Source organism: Lissotriton helveticus, chromosome 7, assembly GCF_964261635.1.
Source record: "Lissotriton helveticus chromosome 7, aLisHel1.1, whole genome shotgun sequence".
Lineage (NCBI taxonomy): Eukaryota > Metazoa > Chordata > Amphibia > Caudata > Salamandridae > Lissotriton > Lissotriton helveticus.
Window position 1 is genome coordinate 1,850,933,379 of NC_136068.1, and position 20,947 is coordinate 1,850,954,325.

General features: G+C 45.8%; 1 pseudogene; it reads right to left on the reverse strand.

Annotated features, from left to right (window-relative positions):
• The window catches only part of LOC144769747 (killer cell lectin-like receptor subfamily B member 1B allele A), a 157,150-nt pseudogene that overhangs the window by 125,779 nt on the left and 10,424 nt on the right, over positions 1–20,947 (reverse strand).

Genomic DNA, 20,947 nt, shown 5'->3' on the forward strand with positions numbered 1-20,947 from the left:
TTAAAAAATGACCATAACATAAAGAAATAGTTCACTAAAGAATGACTATAGAAATGTAAAAGAGGATAAAGGATAGAAAGAAAACGGCACTGGCGCAGTAAATAACTGGCCCATTAGCTGTGCCCTGGAAGTGCACTTCTTTTTAGGCGCATCTACACATGATCAAGCAGAATACCATAAGTTGCAGCGCAAGAGAGCTATTGATTGAAGTGAGATCACTCTTTGCATTATGATGTATGCTGTGGCAGATGAGATCAAAATGTAAATGGCATCTGAACGGACAAATAGCTAAACAGGGCCAAGCCAAAGCCTCTTATGATTGTGTTAGACCTGACAGCCTTAGGGTGGTTCTGCCCCAAACATTTTTCCTGACTCCTCAACTTTAAAAAAAAATATATTTTTTTTTTATTTTGTATTTTATCATAAGCAGAAACATAGATAATACATAGATAAAACAGTGAACCAAAGCAGTCAATTTGAAAAATATACATTCCTGTATACATAGTGGATTAGGCATATAAAGTGTAGCATGGCAAGTTTAACAGACATACATTACTACAAACAAATTAACACAGATCTCCGTAAAGTGCATTGAGGCGATTTTCCCACTAAAAATGATGCTTGGGATTAATCTTCACACAAGCTTGTCCAAATACCAGCAGTTGTATATAATATATAAATATATCCGTTAAAGATAAAGGTAGTAGCGGGGTGCGCACCCGCTAGGGCGGCCATCGCGGGGTGGGCACCCACAGTAAATTATCAAAATAAGTGGGGTGGGCACCCGCCGTTAAGGCAACCAATGCTGCCATGTGGGGTATGCTCCCTATAACTATATTAAAGTATGAGCAGGGTGGGCACCCCCAATAAAAGCACAACGGGGGAACCCCTAGGCTAGGGCTGCCCCAGCAAGGGCTGCAGCGCGGTGCTGCGCAGCCCCCAGGCTCTCCCTTCCCTGGGGAAGGATCAAGGTAGAGCGCTCACAGGGCACTAAAAACACAAGAAGTCCTGGAGGTCTATAATAAAAGCAAAAAGGGGTTCCAAGAGTCATCCAGGCATCAGGGGCAAGGCAGGGCCCAGGGAGGCAAGCCCTCATGGCACCCCCCCCCCCCGGGCCCCGGGACCTAGCAGCAACACGCCCCTGGCAGATTTGAGTCCAACAACAAGAACATTTTCATGGGGTCACAGCCCCAACTTTTATACACCATTTCCATTGTCTAAAAGTGTAGGCAATCGGATACAACTGGTTTAGGGGAGCTTTTGAGCACTTTGTTTTGCTCAGCTCCTCTCTTCCTTTCACAGGACAGGCCAGGGACATCAGTCGCACCACAAGAGGTGGAGACAGCATTGTGGAGGGAAGGCACAGCCCTATTCAGGTCCCAGGTGCAACTCTTCCCTCCCACCTACATGCAGATCTCCCTATTCACCACCTAGCAGACCCATCCTGGCTCCTGGAGCCAACCACACCATCCAGCACCTGTCAATCTCAAACCAGACATGCAATTCACATCAGTCAGGCAGACACACAGTACACAGAAATGCCAACTTCTAAAAGTGGCATTTCTCCACCAGTCACCATAAATCTGAGCACACCATTGCGCAGCATTTATTCTCACGAGTTCGCACATACTACACTTGCCCCTGCACTCCTCTCATACCAGGAATTAGCATTGGCACACATATCCCCCATACATTCCTAAGTAAGGGCAGGCCAATCTCACCACACGCACTCAGAGAGCGCACGCACGTTACACTGGGCCACAGTGCTGACGTGCGCAGAGGCCAAAAATCACTACCACTATGTCAGAGCTTAAAGTAAAAAGATAACGGTAAGCCCTCATTATTCTGAACAAGACAAAGTAAGTATGACACAAATCAGAGAAGTATTTCCTAAGTTATGCAGTTATAAACATGTAGGGAAAAATCCTGGGGTTGCACCCTGGGCAGTAATAATTTGAGAGCTTGTAAGGTTCCCGGTCATTGAGTGGTCAATAAAGTACCTCACCCAAGAGTTGCGACTCCAAGGTCTGTACGGCCGGTCACTCGCGATTGGTGTGACCAGCAGGCTCTAGTCACCCGCATGAGAGCGCAGAGGCATTGTGGGGACACACTACCTTATGACTGTGAGTCACGTGGGGTATCACAGCCACATGGGAAGACGCAACGGTCTCCCTCCTTCAAGGGGTGTGGGGTTTGCCAAACTGCGCTGAGCCATCTTCCGCATACAATGTGGTTGGAGTGAGTTACGTTGAGGCTGCGGTTTCCCTCGGCGGGCCCACGTGACCATTGGAGGTGTGCTGGGATTGACTATCCCGCACTGTGAATCTGGGGGACATGTCGAGTGCATTGAACGTGCTTCGGTGATGGGGCTTTGGGGGAGAACAGCTAACCACGGCAGGTTGTGATTGGCCAAGTCAGCGTGATAGTACCTTGTCAGCACACACTGTCAGTTATGCCTTCTTGATAAAACACGGCTTAAGATACTTGGTATGAACCCCACAGTCAGATGGGGACAAAGTTGCAGCGATCTGGTGTGCAGGGGAAGTCCTTTATGGCCCTGGATCTTCCTGAAAAAAGGCAGAAGCCCTTGGAGAGCACTTGGGTCCTTGCACAGCAGTAGGCAGCGGGCAGCAGGCCAGCCACAAAAGGGAGGGAGCAGAGTGGCAGTCACTCCTACAGCATGCAGCAGGCCAACACAGCAAAGCAGTTAGCAAAGTGGCTGTCCCTCCTGGCAGCACAGCAGTTCTGTCTGGCAATTTGCATTTGCAGAGCCAGCAGTGGCTAGTTACAATCCCCACATAGTTTCTCAAATCATGGGGTCAGAGCCCCTGTACCAATACTCAAAAATGTCTTTGTTGAAGGGGGAACTCTAAAGGAAACCTAAAACGTACATCACAATCCCTTTCACCACTGGACAGGGCAGGACACAACCTATACAAATGTAAAGTATGAATGCTCTTCTCTCCCCCAGGCCAGGAAGGCCATCAGCATGCAGATGAATGCACATATAACCCTGTCACACCAAACCCTTCCTGTGTGATCGCTGTAAAGGAAGTATGCAGAAAGTGTAGCTGTCATCCAGGCCTACACGTGTATTGGAGTAAGGCTGCAAAGCACAGTCATAAGCACAGAGAAATGGCCACTTTCTAACAGTGGCAAAAAGAAGTAATGCTTGTGTGTGCACATGTGTGTGTATGTGCATGTGTGTTTTAAGTCTCTGGGATGGATTAATAATGCGTTGGTGGTGACTAAGAGAAAGCCAGCTGGTTCTGAAGCTGAGTTTACCTTAAATATACCTCCTGTTCCTGAGAAGTGAAGTATTAATATTCAGTATTCTTGAGGGATATTTCTGCTATTATTTGTTTATTCAGCAACACAAATCCACTCAGTGATATATTTCTGTGAAATGATTTACTTACTCCAAATGCCAAATCCCACAACAGCCAAGACTAGCAGGACACTGAGTGAGACAATTATCCAAAGAGCAGGTCTCTGGAATCGGTGACTTTGTGCGTCAGCTGGAAAATACAATGAACAAATATTCCATTATCGTCCTAATAACTCACAATCCTGCACAATTTAAATCATTACGAGTACATTTTCAAGCAATGAATATCTAGAGAACTCCAGCTACAGTCAGAGATCTAGGGTCACTCATCAATTTGCCACACTTATATTACCCATATACTCCCAGCTGGTCACAAAAGCTATATTGCCAAATATCTCTTCAAATTATATCTTGTATTACTGAGATGTAAAAAAAAAATATTCTGATCAACTTATTTCGTAAAACCTAGATTCCTTGTTCAGTGTCATGCTGTTCCTGGTGTTGCATATGGTAATCCATCTGCTGTAAGAGATGCGTATTGTTCATTCCATTGATCTAGTGCATGTTTTTTCCTAGAACCCATAAAAAAAGAATTATCAATGTGGTGTGTCCCTTCCGCCATACTACTACTAAGTCAGATTTGCTTGTCCCAGTGTGGCTTGTTAAATCTAGAGTAACACAACACAGACAGTCCTGAATCGTCAGAAGCGGTCGCTCCACCTCACGCTGCTCCCCCGACCTTCATTGTGGTATCGTGACCTGCTCTTAACTGCGCCTGATTTGTAGAAGTATTTACCTTAGTGAGCCAGATCGCCACATAGCGCTCCATTACATTTCAACTTGTGCAGATTGACATAGAAGCGTAGCGCTAGTCCGAATTGTGCTGATTAGCATATTAGCATAGCGCTAGCCGTCCATAGCCCGCTGCAACGCTCTGCTTTGTTTGTGGTGCCTGCATTTCACTTCTGGATTAATTGTGTCCAAGTATCTTAGCGCTTTTAAACATACTGCGTGCCCCAACCCTGCATTGTATTTGGCCGACTGCCATCTTGTTTAGCTTGTTGTTGTTTAGCCTTCCCTACCCGAATCTCCACCCCGCCTCCCGCCTCCCAGCTGCTCCGCCCTCGCTCCTCCCCCTCCACTATCTATATATGACAGATGTCTTATCGCGCAGCGTTCACGCGCAGCGGTCGCGCCGAAGGTGCGCCAAAGGTGCGCCCGTCTACGCCCGTCCGCGCCTGGACCGCGCCCAGCGCCAAACCCCCTGGTCCCCGCGAACCCCTCTCCACCCGCATAACGTACAACTTCGCAACCCTCCTAGCCCTTAACACCGGACGCACATCACAATGCTAAGAGGCTGCCCCAGGACATACCCACGGCCCATTCGCCTGCCACTCCTGCAAGTTCGCCTGCAACAAGACCCCCACCAAACCCACTAACCCCACGCACAGACCCGACCCTATCCACCTGAAGTGCATCCTGCTGAACACTCGCTCGATCCACAGACACGCCACTGAACTCTGGGACCTACTCGACACTGCCTCACCGGATGTCGCCTTCCTTACAGAAACCAGGATGAATGCCTCTTCAGCGCCCGACATCGCCATAGCCATCCCAGACGGCTACAAGATCATCCGAAAAGACCGCAACAACCAAACAGGAGGAGGCATCGCCATCGTCCATAAGAACACCATCAGAATCACGACCAGCTCCGATGATAACCTTACAACCGCCGAACACCTCCACTTTCAGATCCACACAAACCCCAGGACCACACTTAGAGGCACCCTCATCTACAGACTACCAGGAACCCGTAAACAATTCAGCGAAGACATCACTGACTTCATCAGCCCACATGCCCTCGCCTCCGAAAACTACATTCTACTGGGAGACCTCAACTTCCACCTGGAAACGACAGCAACACCACCACCCTTCTGGACAACCTGACCAATCTTGGTCTCAAGCAACTTGTTGACACCCCCACCCATTTAGCCGGACATACGCTCGACCCAATCTTCACCACCAGCAAACACATCTCCTTCGATCACACCACAGCTCTCCATTGGACGGACCACAGTTGTGTTCACTTCAGCTACAGAACTACCTCGACCCACAACCCCCCACAACATATTCCACGAAGAAACTGGAACAAAATCACCACCGACCAACTCCTCACATCGCTCAATCAAAACCCGCCCGCCCTCCCATCAGACCCAAACCAAGCGGCCACCAAACTCAAACAATGGATCACTCACAGCGCTGACCAACTAGCACCCTTGAAAAACTACCAAACCAAACAGGGCAGCAAAACAGCCCCCTGGTTCAACGAAGACTTTAAGAAATCCAAGAAACTATGCCGTACTCTCGAGAAAACATGGAGAAAAAACTCAACCACTGACAACATGACCACCCTCAAGACAGCCACCCGCAAACACCACCAACTGATCCGATCCACCAAGAAGTCAGCATTCAAGGATCGACTCGACAACAGCGCCCAAAACAGCAAAGAACTATTCAACATCGTCAAAGAATTTACCAACCCCACCACAGCCTCAAACGACATCACTCCCTCCCAAGAACTCTGTGACTCCTTATCCTCTTTCTTCTATAACAAAATCGCCGACATACATAACAGCTTTGAGAACACTTCCAAAGAACAGTCCACTCCACCCACCTCCGAACCTAAACCGACCCCTAACATCCTTCACGCCTGGAACCCAATCACCACTGAAGACACCACCCGCCTAATGTACTCCATCCACTCAGGCTCTCCAACCGACCCCTGTCCCCACCACATCTTCAACAAAGCAGACTCCATCATCGCACCCTATCTCCGTGATATCATCAACTGCTCCTTCAACTCCACTACCTTCCCAGAAAGCTGGAAACACGCCGAACTCAGCGCACTCTTGAAGAAACCCACAGCGGACCCCTCTGAACTCAAGAACTACCGCCCCATTTCCCTCCTCCCTTTTCCTGCCAAAGTCATTGAGAAAGCCGTCAATAGACAGCTCGCCGCCTTCCTTGAATCCAACAACTCCCTTGACTCCTCACAGTCCGGCTTTCGAGCCAAACATAGCACCGGAACAGCCCTTATTGCAGCGACAGACGACATCCGAACACTACTGGACAACGGAGAAACAGTTGCCCTCATCCTACTTGACCTATCCGCCGCCTTCGACGCGCTCTGTCATAGCACCGTCATACAACGCCTCAGCAACATCGGCATACAAGGAAAAGCCTTAGATTGGATCATCTCGTTCTTCGCCGGGAGAACCCAGAGAGTCCGACTCCCCCCATTCAAATCAGAGGCCACCGAAGTCATCTGCGGAGTACCACAAGGATCATCACTTAGTCCCACCCTCTTCAACGTTTACATGAGTCCCCTCGCTTCCATCGCACGACAACACAATCTCAACATCATCTCCTACGCTGACGACACCCAACTGATCCTTTCCCTTACCAAAGACCCTAACACCGCCAAAACCAACCTCCACGAAGGCATGAAAGAAGTAGCCGAATGGATGAAAAACAGCCACCTAAAACTTAAGTCAGACAAAACGGAAGTCCTCATCCTAGGATCATCCATCTCTGCCTGGGATGACTCATGGTGGCCATCGGCCCTGGGCACGGCACCCATACCCACAGACCATGCAAGTAACTTGGGCTTCATCCTAGACTCCTCCCTCTCGATGTCCAGACAAGTCAACGCCGTCACATCCTCTTGCTTTAATGTACTTCGTATGCTCAAAAAAATCTTTCGCTGGATCCCCACCGAAACAAAAAAAACTGTCACCCACGCTCTGGTCACTAGCTGACTGGACTATGGAAACACCCTCTACGCCGGAACCACTTCCAAATTACAGAAAAAACTCCAACGCCTCCAAAACGCATCAGCCATACTCATATTGGACATCCCGCGCCAAGCTCACATTACCGGTCACCTGAAAGACCTCCACTGGCTTCCCGTCAACAAGAGAATAACGTTCCGTCTCCTCACACACGCACACAAGTCCCTCTACAATCTTAATCCCGAATGCCTCAACACACGACTCTCCTTCTACACACCGACCCGCCAACTAAGATCCTCCAATCAAGCCCTCGCTGCAGTCCCACGCATTCAAAGATCCACCATGGGAAGAAGATCCTTCTCCTACCTGGCGGCCAAAACCTGGAATTCTCTCCCCACACACCTCAGCCTCACCCAGAACCACATTTCCTTCAGGAAGGAACTTAAAACCTGGCTATTCGATAAATAATGCACCCCCTTCTCCCAAGCGCCTTGAAACCCTCTGGGTGAGTAGTGCGCTATACAAATCTCTGAACTTGAACTTGAACAGCGCAAATCCCTGCATTATGTTACTCTGGCCTGGGAAAGCATTTCAGGGGTGGAGCGTGGATGTTCCCACACATCCACCTAAGGTTCCGTGGATTCTGAACCCGTTTCATAAATGTCGTCATATCATGACGATTTTGGTATCTGCGGACCGAAAATGGCGAGTGTAAGATATACGAGTGTTTTCGTCATGTTCGAGTGACGAGATCACCATGAAATCAGGGATTCCGTTCTGAACCCGTCGGTTCCATTTTGTGCACGGCAGCCATTTTGTGGTTGCCATCACATAGACCGATGACTAAGGCCGAACAAGTCCTTGAGACACGTACACCTTTAGCTGACTTCTGTGCGACCTGGACAAGCTGACTCCGTTGCCCGAGGCCAAACTTGTTGAACCAGTTCCTTGTTCGGCAGCTGGTTAAGATTGAGGATCAGGGCACAGGACATCATAAACCTTTTATTGCACACAACTATGTCTTATCTTCCTCACACCTGTCTCTGCTCCTTTCTATATGACCCGTTTACGATGAAGAGGTGCCCGTTTTTATTAGGGGTCCGTCCACTTATCTGATGAAGAGTGTTGGGCCTTCCCGGAAAATTGATGGTGGGCTGGACAATGAAATGTGGGTTTGTCATGTAATGCTTTTTGTCGTGTACACATAGGATTGGTCAGCTGTAAATAAGGAATGTTTGCCTGAAGCACAATATTTGGTATAAAAGGGATGACAAGATTGAGCAGTCTCCTACGAATATACAGCCATTGTACTTTGTGGACCTCTGGTACTGGTTGCAGCCAATAAATTTGATCTTTGACGTCACCAAGAAGTTTCCGCATTTCTGTAATTCTGAGACAGGTGAATCCGGAGACTTCGGGTGTGTCCCCTAGCACCGCTGGGTTCTAAATAACCCGGTTCTTCATTTGGTGCCCAGTGTGGGGCGACTTCAGCGGTACCGGTCCAAGCCTGACGAACGTGAGGAGCTTCGTGTGAAAATTCTGGAGGAAGGCCAACCACTTCATCGACCCCTGTATGTCGTCGTGGTCCGAAAGTCTTTGCTGCGAGGTTCCCCGCTTTCCGACGGCTACGAAGGACTGCTGCCTTGACTGTCGCCCTGTCTTGGAGCCTTAGACGATTTGTAGAACGAGACGATAGACGGATCTTCTGGTGACATCATCGATACCTCAGTTAAGTATGAGTGGAGCATCTCCCAGCCCTATTTTTGGTCCTTAGTTTTTGGGTATCCCTTGGGATCTTTGATTTTTATTTTTTTTTATTTGGAACTTGCAAGTACCAAAGCCGAGGGGCTCGTGTATTCACGAGACTATCGTATTCGATAATCCTTTGAAGTTTGAAGCTAGACTAGTGAGCGAAGATGCCTGGTCTTAGCAGACTTGGTAAGATATTTTGTTGTGGTTGTAACAGGGATTCCCGATTGGAGGACTCGTGTCCGGTTCCTCCGATTGGAACTCCAACCTATGAGCTCTACGTGAAACATGGCGTGGGCCCCATCACGTTTAATGAAGTGTGGATTAGGTACACCAGGAAGGATGGTGTCCTACAATGGCCCCAATATGGTAGTTTTGATACGGTAGTCCTAGATAATTTAGAAGTTAGACTCTTTAAAAAGAAAGCCCGGCCGGCGATGTTTGACTCTTTCCGCCTATGGCGAAAGGAGGCCAAACAGAAGGAAATTAAATTAGCGAAGAGAAATAAAAGAGAGAAGGGTATCTCGATAATGCAAGCTGCTATGCAGTTTAAAGATAATGAAGAAGAACAGGCAAGTGAGCAGTTGCACAGGCAACGTAAAATGGCGATTGATAAATGCTATCCAGCTTTGCCGCTTCTTCAGCAAGATGCAGTGAAGGAACTTGAGAAAGATCCCTTGATGTCGCATTTGTTGAATTTGCCACCCCCTTATGCGCAGAGTGCTACAGCACCTCCGCAACCTTTAGTTGCACAACCTCCGGTTGTTTTGCCTCCTGCTCCTCCACAGCCGCCAGCTCCTCTTCAGTTGGCCCCTACTCCTATGGTCGAGCCTTCTCAAGGGCCACTGACTTTGCTACCTGCTCCGCCTTTCATTCCTGTGACTTTTTCACCTATTCTTACTACCTCCTCTACTACTGCTCCTACGTTGACCTTTTCTCAGTCCGCTTTATCTCCTGACCTGTCGACCTCTCCTTCTGTTCGACAGAGAATGACTAATACTGTTACTAGTCTTTTGTCTCCTTTCTTTGGGTCGCTTAATACGACCCCCGTTTCAGAACGTAAACAGTTGCGTAGCCAACTGCCTGATTCTCGAGAGAGAGAAATATATGATCGTCTGGCGCGTAAATGGGTTACCCGTCCTTTAAGATATGATGTAGAATCTGTTATGGATGTCTTCCGTCAATGGGAAGAACCGAAGCAGAGAAATGTTTTCGTAAGGTGTGTACTTTCCTTCGTGAAGAATGGGAAGATGATGATTTGGGACAGACTCCGTCTGAGTTGCTTCGTGTACAGTCCGAATTTGCAAAAGGTACGATTGTGGGTCCCGATGTTGAAAAAGCGGTAGCGACGCTACTTTCGTTCAGGGATGTCTCCTTCTCGGTCGTTAGTTGAGCCTGATCCTTCTGTTAGGAGCAAGGTGCGACAGTATCCAATGAGAGAGGTTCCCCCGGTATGGAAGGAAGCAGTTCAGGCTAATGTTAATCTTGGTATTGTAGCTGCACCAGCTCATTTTCAACGTGTTTGGGTACATGTTCCGTGGAAACGTGCTGAAGTTTTGGCCCTTAAGCAGACTTTACCTGACCCCCGTAAAAGTCCTGCAGGGTATTATAAAGAGTTATCACAGACCGCAGACTCATGTGTTATGAATCTAGACGATATAGACATGTTGTTTGGAAATGTGGTCCCACAGCCTTTATGGGGAGTAATTCGTCATACTGATCATGCGCAAGAGTTAGGTGATACATGGGCTAATATTGCGGCTGCAGATGGCCGACAAGTTGGTGGCGCTAAACCTGAGCCCTTAGTCGCAGAACTTCCTGGTAAGATTGTTACCTATATGAAAACTGTAATGCCTGCTATGCGAGTAAACTGGGACAAATTGTCCGCATGTAAACAGAAGAAAGAGGAAACAGTGTCTGATTTCTTCACCAGGTTTGAAGAGACGTTCATCGACAATAGTGGTCAAGACATGAGTACGGAAGGTGGTCAACGGTTGTTCGTTGACAAGTTTGTGCATAATTTACTTCCTGAGTTATGTAAGAAATTGAAAGATTCAGAGAGTTCTTGGGCCGTTTCCTCGTCAGCACAGATATTGGCTACTGCGCAGTACTACGAAAATAGGGATAAGGACGAGAAAGATAGAGCAGACAAGAAAACTAAAGAGTTGAAGACGAAGGTTCTTTTACAGCAAGCGTACCCGCCCCGTAATAGCCAGCGTGATATCAGCAGCCTCAGCAGTTTCAGAGAAACTCAGAGGTTTGAGCCTTCTCAACCGCGTTTTCCTGTAGGCCCTAATCAGTGTGCATATTGCAAGGAAGAGGGTCATTTTAAGGGAAGTTGCCCAGTTCTGTTGCAGCGCACAAATGGTGTCCCTGGTGTGAGAGGTCGAGGCTTTCAGCAAGCTCCTACAGGTAGGGGACGTGGTGTGTTCCCTCAGAATGCGCGTTCCTTTCCTTCACAAAATTCGATGAATAGTTTTGATCAGCAGAATGGTGCATTTGGTAGGACGACTCAGTACTATGCTTACGACTAATATGTTGAAGGTGAGAATATGGAAGGTAATGATTGCTAGGACAGCCATGGACAAAGAGAGTGAGTTGTTTCAGTTCCAGTAGATCAGAGTGGACCTTATGTTGAGGTGATTACATCAGGCGTGTCAGAGCCTTTTCTATTGGATACTGGTGCTACGAAGAGTTCTATTATGCACTCTAAACTCCCTGGCGCACCTTTGTCTGGCTTAACGAATGTTTCAGTAGGTTTTTCTGGCGCCCCAGTTAGAAATCCAATTTCTAACCCTTTATCTCTTTCTTTTGGACCTCGCGAACTAGAAGCACCCCTTATTCTGACGACAGGTTGAGGTGAGAACTTGTTGGGATTAGATCTGTTGAAAAGATTGTATGCAACACTGTATTGTTCTCCTTCAGGTGTACAACTTACATTAGGTAAGAAAGTGATCTCTCCGATGTATTTATCGAAGGATAAACTTTCAACGGAATTGTCTTCTCTTCCTGATATTCTTTGGGCTACTGGTCCTAATGATGTGGGTGTCTTGGAAATACCGCCATATGTTGTGACGCTGAAAGCGAACATTAAAATGCCACGCATTCCCCAATATAGGATCTCTAGTGATGGTGAAAGAGCGTTGCTAGCGATCATTTATGATTTGATTGAGAAAGATGTAATTGAAGAAACAAGAGGTAATGTTTGCAATATCCCTGTTTTGCCTGTTTTGAAACGAACTGACTCTTATCAGCCACCTGTTTACAGGTTTGTGATCGATCTTAGAGAGGTGAATAAAATAGTAGTGCCACAATTTCCTGTTGTTCCTGATATCACTGCCTTATTGACTATGATTCCAGCTTCGGCCACCTGGTTTTCGGTGATTGCTTTGAAGAATGCTTTATTCAGGATCCCGATTGCCGAAGAGAGTAGAGATATTTTCGGCTTCTCTTTAGGAGATCGAGCTTCCGGTTTAAGTGCGCTCCTCAAGGCTATTGTGAGAGTCCGTCAATATACAGTCAGGCTTTAAAATCACAGCTGGATACGATTGTCTTACCTGATGGTGCTGCTCTTCTTCAGTACGTTGATGATTTGCTAGTCGCTGCCGATACTGAGGACATTTGTAAGAAAGCTACTTTCTCATTGCTGCGTCATTTGTCTGATTTTCATCACAAGGTGTCTCTTTCGAAGTTATAGTATTGTCGACAAGAAGTGACCTACTTAGGTCATCTCTTATCGAAGGAGGGAAGAAGATTGACCCCAAAAAGAATTCAGGCGATTGCGAAAATGAGTGTGCAAATTACACAGAGAGAAGTACGTGCCTTTCTGGGTATTACGTCATATTGCAGGCAATGGATACCAATTTTTTCCCTGCTGGCCAAACCGCTGGTGGCATTGACCTGTAAAGATACACCGAATCCCCTGCCGTGGTCTGATGATTGCCAGAAAAGTTTTTCCGAATTGCGTAATGCATTATGTTCGGCTCCTGTGTTGGGTACCCCTGACTACAGTAAGCCCTTTACGTTATATGTCCACGAGAGAGAGGGATGTGCGTTGGCAGTGTTGACTCAATCTTTTGGGGACAAGCAACGTCCATGTGCATATTTCTCGTCGACTTTGGACCTGGTAGCTAGGGCGTTGCCGAGTTGTTTGAGAGCCACAGCAGCAGCAGCTGTTTCTATTCAACAGTCTGCTGGTCTGGTAATGAATAATATGCTGGTCGTGATGGTTCCACATGCAGTGGATACTTTGTTAAATAGGACCAAGACGCAGCACTTAACTAGTGCTTGATTGTCAGGTTATGAATTGACACTTCTAGCGAGTCATGTGCACATAAAGAGATGCAATGCGTTGAATCCAGCTACGTTGTTGCCGATTTCAGTAGAGACAGATGTTTCTGAACAGCATGATTGTTTTCTCAGGACAGAGGAAGAAACAAAAGGGAGAATAGATCTTAGGGACACTCCTCTTGTGAAGTGTGATGGTACCTTATGGGTGGATGGTTCATGTTTCAAGCTTCCGAATGGTGATACGACTGCGGCATATGCTGTTACGACTCTGCATACGATTGTTGAAGCTGCACGTATCCCACATAATTCAGCTCAAGCAGCAGAGTTGATTGCACTTACGAGAGCGTGTGTGTTATCGAAAGGAAAGAAAGTGACCATATATACCGACAGCCAGTATGCGTTTGGTGTGGCTCATAGTTTTGGACGGTTGTGGAAGGAACGTGGGTTCCTCACGTCTCATGGAACGAAGATTCAGAATGGTCAGTTGGTGAATGAGCTTCTGGAGTCATTCACCTTGCCGTTACAAGTTGCGATTGTGAAATGCAGTGCTCACAAAAAGATTACCGATGACGTTGGTCGTGGTAATGCATTTGTAGACGAAGTTGCAAAAGATGTGGCAAGGGATGTGATGAGTCGAATGTATGTTGCAGGCCCAGCAAGATGGGTTCCGGATAGAGGAATGTGTGAGGATACGATAGAGAGTGTGAAGTCCATTCAAGCTGAAGCCACAGAGAAAGAGTTGAGTGTGTGGAGAGAGAGCGCGGGTAAATTGGATGCAAAGGGTTGTCGGGTTGAGTTGTCAGAGCATCAGCGATGGTTGTTACCCGATGCGTATGTGCTTGCAGTGGTTACAAGGGCACATGGAATGGCCCATATCAGTGTGAAAGGGATTTGTAAGTTGTTGGCTCCAGTATGGCAAAATGCTGGAATTCCTAAATGTGCAGAGAATGTGGTCAAGAATTGTATGGTTTGTCTGAGGTACAATCCTGGTAAGGGAACTCCAACTCCAGCTGGTCATTTTGCTCCTCCGACGTATCCGTTCAAGGTTTTGCAGCTAGATTTTATTCACATGGAGAGATGCAACAACCTGAAATACGTACTCGTGGTTGTTTGTGCCTTCTCAAGATGGGTAGAAGCATATCCCCTGAAAGATAATACTGCCCTGTCCACAGCTAAAGCCCTTGTCAAGGAGTTTTTCCCTAGGTATGGTTTGCCGAGAATGGTCTGGAGTGATAATGGGAGTGAATTTGTGGGTCAAGTAATGAAGAGAGTGTGTGATGGGTTAGGCTGCAAACCACCCCCAATCAGCTGGACTAGTAGAGTGCTATAATGGCACTCTAAAACTGAAACTTGCCAAGACACAGGCGAGCTCTGGTGTCAAATGGCCTGAGGCGTTGCCATTAGCACTTTTGTCAACTAGAATGACTGTGCATTCCTGAGTGGGACTTAGTCCCTATGAAATCATTTTTGGTCGCCCGGCAAACATATGGGGAGTGCCGAGGCCGACGAAATTCAGTGAGATTGAACACCCTGTACTGCTTGATTACTTGTATGATTTGACGGCTAAATTGCGTGTCTTACACCAACAGGTTCATGATACACTGCCTCAGGCTTCTGAAGATCCAGGACATGTCACGATCCTGGTTCATGGGTGTTAATTAAGAACTTCCAGCGGACGAAGAACGATCCGCCTCGCTGGATCGGCCCCTACATAGTGCTGCTCTCAACGCGGTCTGCAGTACGAGTGCAAAGAAAAAAGAACTGGATCCACGGCGTACCCTGTAAGAGGGTCCCTTTGCCTCTGCCGTACGACCTGTGGGTCCAGGAGGGTATTCCTGATTCGGAAACTGAGACTGTGCCTCGTTTTCTGCCTTTTAGCGACGCACGGTTAATTGGGACAAATTCTGAGCGTGAAAACGACGATCTTCTACAAGAAGCTGTGCCACCATCAGTGCGATTGGACACTACTGAGCCTGAACTCCTGGTCTGAGATCAGACATTGCCGGGGAAAGGCCGTTATAATTTCCAACCAAGAGTCATGGACAAATAAACTAAAGAGATTTCCTTTTATGATCTATTTTTGAATATTCAGCTCTCCCATCTGAGAAAATGTTTTGACCGATTTTTGTTTTTCGAACCGCCATCCGGGTTCAGCTGTAAGGTCGCGGTGTCAAGTCTTTGGAGTGCAAGCCAGAGACACAAGGTCGACGGTTCTGGTTGGTCCTAGGGCGTTCCCAGGACTGACAGACGCATTCCTTAGCACGGAACACCCAACAGCCGCGAACAGCACGGTTAGAGGATGGAGTTTTTCAAGATGGAGAGACCTGTTGAACAATTGACTTTTAAGAGCAAAATGTTTCGAATTATGAGCAGAAAATGTTTTTTAATTTTGTGTTTTTTATGTTGCTTAGCTTAATGATGTTTTTGATGGGATATATTATATTCTCTTTTCAAGTTACGTTTGCACCCACTACACAGCCCATACCTCCTTCTACTGTTTCTTCACATTCTTTCCATCCTCTGCCTGAACATGAGTCCATTAGGAGATTGGAATTCGTTAATAACTCTTTTGTTCAGCTTCTGCACCAGCACCAATTAGTAGTGAATACAACTAACTGTTGGGTGTGTGGTCTAATGCCTCATACTAATGATAAAGGTATTCCTTACCTGGTCCTACCATTCAGTTACAATGGTTCTGTGTGGGCATACAGAACGATGTTCATCTATGCTCGAGAAGTCCACCCCCTACGTTCTGTGAAGGACAATCCAAAGAATAGTGCTCTAGTTAAGGGTATAGTCGATATGATTAGAGGATTTAGTTCCTATGAGACTATCCGAAAGATGAGACACTAGCATATATCGGATGGAACGTGACTGGATACCGAGTTAGTCTGAGTGAGAACCAGCGAGTGCAAAAATCCTCTCCGATCTGGATCGTACCCCATCAGGGCCACCTGTGTCTGCAAGGTAATGGCAAGAATCCAAGAGCTCAGTTAGGGAAGAGTATCTGCAAGGACACTTACGTTTTTGCGTCCCAGACTTCCCCACCGTTTCTAGCAGTGAAGGGTACCTATTTTGTCTGTTACGATAGAGCATACACATGGTTGCCCCCTGACTTCTCGGGCACATGTTTTGTCTCGTTCCTGTTGCCTCCCACCTATACAGCTGCGGTGGATTACCACAAGACGAGAGTTGTTAGAGGTGTCTTCAGTAAGGAAGATACTGCAGGACAAGAATTAGACGATTTCTTAAAGGGTTTTCTGCCGTTTTGGGGACCTATGGTTAACAGCAGGAACATACGGCAATTGACGAGAGTGGTCGAGTCCACCGTAATCGAAACTGCCGGTGCCCTTAGTAACTTGACTGCTGAGCTCCAGTCGGATCGCCTTATGACTCTCCAGAACAGTGTTGCGTTAGATGTCATACTTGCAGATCGAGGTGGGGTATGTAAAGTGATCCAATCAAGTTGCTGTGTTTTCATTCCAGACAATGCTCCAACAGTGTACCAGGCCATTTCCAAACTGCACAAAATCTCCGAATCTATACACGTGGATAAAGGAGATTGGTAATTGATGGGATGGTTTTGGGAACTGTTATCCACGTGGGGATGGAAGATTCTGATGGTCATTGGGATGATCTTAGCCATCCTTTTCCTATTCTGTCTGTGTGTACAGTGTGCCACTGCTGTATGTGGCCTCTGTGCTACATCGTGTGTAAGGAGACCTGTATCAAAAGACGTGCTAAGCAATAGGATGATGCTACAGCAACATCTTGATGATCTGATGAGTATAGACCTAGATTCAGACTGACATGGGTTTAGGTTATTGCCTATGTAAGGGCAAAAGGAGGGGCTGAGGTTCCGTGGATTCTGAACCCATTTCATAAATGTCGTCATATCATGACGATTTTGGTATCTGCGGACCGAAAATGGCGAGTGTAAGATATACGAGTGTTTTCGTCATGTTCGAGTGACGAGATCACCATGAAATCAGGGATTCCGTTCTGAACCCGTCGGTTACATTTTGTGCACGGCAGCCATTTTGTGGTTGCCCTCACATAGGCCGATGACTAAGGCCGAACAAGTCCTTGAGACACGTACACCTTTAGCTGACTTCTGTGCGACCTGGACAAGCTGACTCCGTTGCCCGAGGCCAAACTTGTTGAACCAGTTCCTTGTTCGGCAGCTGGTCAAGATTGAGGATCAGGGCACAGGACATCATAAACCTTTTATTGCACACAACTATGTCTTATCTTCCTCACACCTGTCTCTGCTCCTTTCTTTATGACCCGTTTACGATGAGGAGGTGCCTGTTTTTATTAGGGGTCCGTCCACTTATCTGATGAAGAGTGTTGGGCCTTCCCGGAAAATTGATGGTGGGCTGGACAATGAAATGTGGGTTTGTCATGCAATGCTTTTTGTCATGTACACATGGGATTGGTCAGCTGTAAATAAGGAATGTTTGCCTGAAGCACAATATTTGGTATAAAAGGGATGACACGCTTTGTAAGATTGAACAGTCTCCTACGAATATACAGCCATTGTACTTCGTGGACCTCTGTTACTGGTTGCAGCCAATAAATTTGATCTTTGACGTCACCAAGAAGTTTCCGCGTTTCTGTAATTCTGAGACAGGTGAATCCGGAGACTACGGGTGTGTCCCCTGGCACCGCTGGGTTCTAAATAACCCGGTTCTTCACACCTACTGATTTCACCACATTCAAGGATTTACTGCCACTGGTGGACCTGGGAATGTGGAAAAATGCTAGTTCTTTCTCTGCATTTTGCCTTGTTTTATGGATGATACATTCTACAGCACAGATAGAAAGAGGAAAGTTCCTCAGAGGATTCTTTTTGTGCAGAAAGTTGTCCCTTCCTGCACAAAAAGATTCTGTCTGCAACGCAGGCATCCACGCTCCATTGTGCAAGGGTGCCTGTGTTGGTGCTAGCCTGCCAAAAGGGTGCCAGTGCAGAGGAAAAGGCAGGAATGTGCTGTATTGCCTTAAATATGTGGAATTCCTACCCTTGCCGTGTCACTTAGTGCAGCACAGTAAGGTGACTTGCTGCACTGTGTGTTTTTTATAAATAGGCCCATTAATCCTGAGTTTGCTTGACTCGGGTACAAGTAGGTTTTCAGTCGAATCGTCTCACTTTTTGTTCAAATTTCCCAGTGACCTGGTATTTTATTTTTTTTTCCGAAAAGTTCCCTAAATAACACTGGAAACATTTGTGGTAAAACTCCAGATGCTTTGCAACTCAGAACAGTGGAAAGTTTGCAGTATTACTATGTTGACTCCTGTTCTAATCTGTGGAACACCTTCACAGGAGTATTGCATTTGGATAAAAACAAAACCTGCAGAATTTGTATTTACACAGAGGTTATTCCCACATCCAAAAAAAGGACTAGTTCAGACCAACTTTTTCTTTATTTGCAAAAATCGAGAAATTGAATATTCAGGCAGAAATTTTTTCTCTGTTAAAACTAACCAGTCTGTCAACCTGTGTGTTCCACGTGGTGCAAACATATCAGTTGGATATTTGTTGGCACCCTGCCCTTTTGCTGAGCCAGTTATCAAAAGCCTGAACTCTGATTAGCTTTTGTAGTCCGGCAACCTTGTGCGTACATAACAGAGACCACAAGTGAGTTCCTGAAATTCACTACATACATTGCCAGCTTGTCTAGAGTTCTGTCATTTTTTATTTTATTTTTTGGGCCATTTACAACATCTACCAAAACATAATTCTAGACCACTGCATATTTCATCCATTGCTTTTTTAGACTAGAGGATTTTCAAGCTAGTTTTTCAAAGTTTAATTGTCTAACGCCTTTCTTTTTTTAAAATATATTTTTATTGTGAATATCAATAATAAATACATAAATACGAGGAGATTCATCCATGAATAAAAACCTGATAAATTGGAGCTGAGGACCCATATCCACCCAATGGTATTGATTATCAATGTGTCCTTAATTCATGTAAATTTGTTTAATTTTATCAAGACAACATTCAAACATTTTACTTTGCACGTTTCATCAAAATGCTGTTTAATTAAAAAATCACCAACCCTTATTCTTTCAAGCACATCAGGACAACCCCCACTGTTTAACAAAGTGTCAAAACAGTGCATTTCATCTATCTTCAAATCATTACATACAATACAGGATAACTTATTCAAATCATGTTTCATCTTGATTCTGCCCAAACATGGTCCCACATTTCTCTGGCTCTCCGACCTTCCTGTCTGTTCGTAAATCACCTTTTCTCGATCAAATATTGACAGTAGCCGAGCTAGTCATTGTTGACAAGAGGGAGCCACTGTATCCAGCCAGGACGAAGAAATACAGATTCTGCCCCCAGCCAGGGCCACAAACAGAAAATAATGATCTGCTCCAATAGTCACAATACACACACTCAAGAACATTAATTCTGGTGTTAAAGTAAGCTTTAGATTTAGGGAATTTTTAAATTTTATTAATTATAACCTTTTTTAAGATTTCTAAGAGTGGACAGGTAGAAAACATGTATTATGTCGACTCTTTACTTTGACAACGGGGACAATGAACGCCAACCGAACCCCCGCATTAACAGTTTTAGTAGGTGAGTAATAAAGATAAAAACACATTTTAAACTACTGAGCCTGCAGCCCAGCCGAGCACAAAAGAGTGCAGCCCAGTTCCAGAGATTCTAAAAAGCTCGCGCTCGTTAAACCCAGTTTCCCATCCCATTTGTTACTGTGTTTCCCAAGGTGATCTTGCGATGGTTGATTCAGACAGATAGCTGACTAATTGAGCACCTTTCTTTATTTACCACCACGTCCATTAAAGCATCCTTAGTAAAGCCTCTTGGCCCCCAGTTTTTTTATATAGGAAATTCTTTATCTTTAAATACTAATGCAAATATTTCCAGTCAACTCCGTATTTACCTTGAACCTCCTTAAATGAAGCTATTGTCCCTGCACCCTAGAGGCCTCCTACCCTTCTGACACCTAAATCTTCCCAGCATGACAATACTACATTATAGAAAATTCCTGGAAGCGATGGGTTCCTCAGAAGCGGAGTATGAAAATTTCACTCTCCCAAAGCCGTTCTTTTTTCTCCTAGCAGACCATACCCCATATGCTGCCCGAAGGATTTCAAATCTAACTTTTTTTGTAATAGCTTGGATCAGTATGTCTAAGAAAACAATTTTTGACCTCTTCACCAAGAAGAAGTTCATAGGTATCTGGTGTCCCATCACTGCTTCATTGAGTGGTCAAGTCTCCCCCCTACTAAGGAACGCATTCATTGGAGCACTGCTGATCAATAATACATCCTCAAATTTGGAATAGTCCACTCCCCTCTCTCCCTGGGAAGTGTCATATATGATAATGCACTCCACGTCTTTCCATATGCCCAGATAAATCTACAAATCATATCGTCCATTACTTTAAACCAGAGCTTCTCTATCTACAGTGGTATCACTCTAAAAACAATAAAGGACTTTAGGCAAAACAATATTTTCACAATGTTGCAGTGACCTACAGTAGACAGGTGTAAATTGTCCCTCTTACTTAAAGTCCTGCTTCCCCTTCTGAATAACTGGAACAAGGTTCATCTCAATATTTTGATCCAACTCTGCTATGTTTACCCCATATATATTTAAATTGAATCATCTAATTTTACCAGCCTTTTTACTACTAATTGTGTTTTATGCTGATTTAACGCATATCCACATATGTTCCCCAATGCCAAGACTTCTTTTTCAATTTCAATTAATGCTAAACTAGGATCAGGGGATACTACCACATCAT